Source organism: Sodiomyces alcalophilus, assembly GCF_042370955.1.
Source record: "Sodiomyces alcalophilus JCM 7366 unplaced genomic scaffold ACRALscaffold_4, whole genome shotgun sequence".
Taxonomy (NCBI): Eukaryota; Fungi; Ascomycota; class Sordariomycetes; order Glomerellales; family Plectosphaerellaceae; genus Sodiomyces; species Sodiomyces alcalophilus.
Window position 1 is genome coordinate 3,971,619 of NW_027263535.1, and position 4,464 is coordinate 3,976,082.

Here is a 4,464-nt window from a genome sequence, read left to right on the forward strand (position 1 = left end):
TTTTTAGTATAGAGGTAGTCCTTCGACGGTTATTATAATCTCTTTGTTTATAAAGCTTTTCTTAAGGTTAAAAAGGTTAAAGAGGTTAAGGTTTCTTTATTATATTATTTCTTTGTTAAGGTTCAACCAACCTCTTTCTTATATTTCACTGTTTATTTAGTTTCTTTAAAACCTGTTCTTTGAACCTTTAAAACCTCTTTATTCTAGTTAAGTCTCCTGGCTGCTTCTTTGGTATAAAACCCTTTTACAGCTATTTCTTTGTATTTATTATATTTATTTTCAGAGACTCAGCCCCCCTATACGACAGTGCCCGTGCTATAGCCTAGTATAGCCCGTTATAAAGCAGAGCCGTTATATAAAGAAAGAGGCGCTCTTTATTATTAAATGCTAAGAGCTTTTTTTTTCCAGAAAGACCGCGAGCTTCACTATTAAGACGAGAGAGACTAATGATATTCGTGCCTATTTCCGGTATATAAAGACTCTTTTTTAAAAGCAGAAGCTTCCTAGTATCCCGGAATCTTATTACGTAGTCTCCTTCACCTTATATTTTTATTTCTTTTGCCTGACCCCAACGAACGGTTCTTTCTTTTATTTTATAAGTAGAAAAGAGTCTTTTATTTGTTATTATATACGCCGTAGCCGCGCTGTCAACACAGAAATTCAGATCAAGCTGAATACTATTTTCTGCTTATATTTTATAGATCTTTTCTACTAACCAGTTAATATTAAGGTTAGTATTATTATTATTATCTTTATTATTAATTCCAGAACTGCCCTGTGACTTCTAGACAGAGACGTCTTGGACAGTCTCTTGTAGAGCCATTTTCAAGCAGCAGAACGATATTTGTAATTATTTATTTAAGTCAGAATTAACTAAGTTATTTAACGATTTATCTTTATTATTTTCTTTATTACTTTTTGTTTATTACGTTATCGATAAAAGACAGAAATAAAGAATACTAAGCCAAAAGCCTATTTTCTGATGAGCCTAGCTTCGAAAAGTGGGTCCAAAAATGGGTCTAAACGGTAAAGCTATTCACAGATCTCGCGGTAGAAAAGCGATGCTCGTGCAAAGCGAATAACAGGATTTCCCAGGCGGACTTTTTACTAAAAGCTTATATACCACGTTACGATATCCTGTTATTACAGGCAGCGCGGTAGGTCAAGTGGCTCAATTATTATAGCGGTTATTCGCGGAGCAGTTATAAGAGCTTTAAAAGAGCTACTGCGTTTAATCCACGTATTCCTTATTTTTCTTCTTTTTTAAAAAGCCCTTCGTAAACAAAGGAATAGTATATCAGATTATAACAAAGAGTCTTATTCTGATAGTGTGGTTCTTCCCGGCCAGGAAGAGCTTAGCATAGCTCTTAGTGACCGTATGAGGAAGAATAAAAAGCTTTAAACCGTGGTATTAGTACGAACGGTTCGATTCGATTAGCTGTCTTCGGGAGATAAAGGGATTTTGTATAGTCGGAGACAAGAATCTACGACCGGGGGAGGATAAAGGGATACCCTGAAAAGGCAGGAGTCTTTTTGGGTATTTCGAGTAGAATAAAAGAGTAGAAAAGAGTAGATTTCCTTCTTTGCTAACCCGGGCTTATAACCTTTCAATGAATGGGGCTACGAGTAGTAGGCTGTATACGCGGAAGAGAGGAAAATTAAGTAAAAGCTGTTGAATTCTTAGATGTGTAGGATTACTGCTTGTTTTACGAACGTGTAAAGAACTGACTTCTGGGATTTCTTCCTGGATCCGGGGCTAGCAAAAGACCCTGGAAGATTGGGTGGCGACTGTTATGTTAATAACCCACGCGACGGTTATTACGCCACGTTATTAGCTTAAGTAATAACCGAGATATCGTATTTACGATACCTAGTGTATTTATATAATATATATTATAAGTTAAGTATATATACACGTATAATACGTATAGTATTATAGTATAGGTTACGCTAGTATATAATTAAACGTCTAGTTATATAGCTATAATTATATACTATTTATTTTAACTTAGATATTATACTTATTATTATTATAATTATTACTTATTATAAGTATAATATTAATAATTAGCTTCGGCACGACGCGCGCCTCCTGCCCGGCGTCCGCTTCGGTAGCTCGCCCCGGGGGAACGCTTGTTCCTCGAGTCCTTCTTAGTGGTAGCTTCGGCCTAACTACCTTAAAGGTTTTGAAGTTAAAGAATTATAATGAAAAGAAAGTCCGTAGACTTGAGTTAAGGAAAAGATATTACAGAAAAGGCTTAATAGCTTAGTATCGTAGAGTAATCGTAGTATATTCGTTAACTAAGCGTTGACTTGAAACTAAGACTTTAACTTAAGGCATTACACTAATCCCTTATTATGCGTATAGAGATAGGTTCGGATCCTTGGTCCGTGCGCGGCTATCGGTCCGACTATATGCCGATGGGTCTGCGATTATCTCGTTATATAGAGCTAATAGAATTTCGAATCTAACCCTTAGCCAAGGCGTCTTTAATATACTATTATAGAGTTTCTAACTCTTCCTTAGTAAGGGTATAGATAAGACTAAATAACGGAGTCTAACCGTCTTTTAACTTAATAGCGTGGTCCTACCTATAGTACGGCCGAAGGCGATTAGCCTTAATAATATTAAAAACGTTTATAAAATCTTAATACTATTCGGGCAGAAAAGACTCAGGTAACTTTAGGAGGGCGTTAGGGATAGGGGTAACGTCCTTTAGGGGGATATTAGATTTAGGCGAAACACAATTAGAACGGGTAGCTTAGTCGGAATCGGGAATTATAACACGGCCTATATAGAGGGTATCTCCCTAGGAGACCACTACTAAATTAACTAATCGGATAATTACGCGGGCGCGTTTCCTTTCTGTTTTAATTTCCTTTAGGCTTTAGATTATTCCTCTTTTATAAGTAGCTAATCTAAAGTCTTTTTTATTAATACGAAAATTCTAAAAGCGGTCAGCCTAATTAATATACGGGTTATGGGTAGTTAACTAGGGGATACCGAGAAGAACTTAGGAACCTTTAATAAGGTCGATAATATAAAATAAGGTACGATATATACGAGTATAGCCTTAATCGTCGATAGCCTTAATAAATAATATAATAAAACCGTAGGTATCATTTTCGATTTAAGCAAGTCTTTAATTTAGATATTCTAGGGGGCTAGTTAGGTTAATACCTTAAGGGAGGGCATAGCGGTTAATAAGGTTAATACTAGCTTTATAATCTATAAATATAAGACACCGTTTCTAACTACCACCTAGCCGTATTAGGAGATTAGTCTTAAGAGTCCTAGTTTCTAGGGACGGCGAGCTAGGTAGGGACTAATCCTAGGGGGCTATTAGCGGGTAGGCGGAGTATAAGTATTATATAGTCGATAATTACTATTACCGGGCGTATTAGAACTAAGGTATTAGCGGAAGACGAATTAGCTAATTTCGGGTATATAGACTTATAATAACTGAACTAATAATAATAGTAATACTCGACTTCTAAGAGGGGCTAGCGTTTAGTAGAGTCTTAGGACTAACCCTTTATAGATAGGATAGTAGGAGGACTATTAGAAGTGGGAGTAAAAGTAAAGGCAGATACGGTATATATTAGAGTAAAGGAGGATAAAGCAGCGGGGGTAAGGGTAAAGGGCTAAGAGGTCGCGAGCTACTAGCGGCGGCTAGCCCTTTACGGAAAGCTAGACGGAGGGCTAATAAGCGGCTAAAGGCAGGTAAGTCGACCTCTATTAATCGGGATAAGTTAACTTCGGCTTAATAAGCTAAAACGCTAAGGTGCTTATAGTCCTAGGGGAGGCTACTAATAATAACCTAATTATAAAGTAGCTTTTATTATAAGCGGCTGGTTATAAGTTGTTTATAGGTTTATAAGCAGGGCTTAATTAACCGTTTAACGGATAGGATTCGAGCTAAGCGACGCGTAACTTAAGTAAAAACGACGAAACTAATTAGAGAAGGAACCTAACTCCCTCCTTTACGCCGTGATAGCACCGAGTAGAAGCCGTAGTGTGGACGCGGGGGCGGATACGATAAAAGGGGTAGTGGCGACTAGCTTACCTCCTAAAAATCCTTTAAACCGCCCCTACCGATAGCGACCACTACTTGACTCCTACCGCCTAAACTAGGGTAATCCCGTATATAACCGAACTAAGACCGACACGGGGGCACCGCGGGCCCCTAGAGCGAAGATCTAATAAGTTAAGGCGTTAATCTAAAGTCTATTAGCTAATAGGAACACGATTAATTAGGTCGTGGAGTTAGTAGAAGAATTTATTAAGCTATACTGCCTTAATAGCTAGAGTACCGTAACGGCCCTGATTATATACCTCCACGCCACTATATATAATATAATTAAGGAGGAACTCTAAAAAGGAATAAAACCGACCTAGGCCGTGGTAGCCGTAGCGCTACCTATTATAGCACCCTTATAAGACCTAGCCCCCCCCCCCCCCAA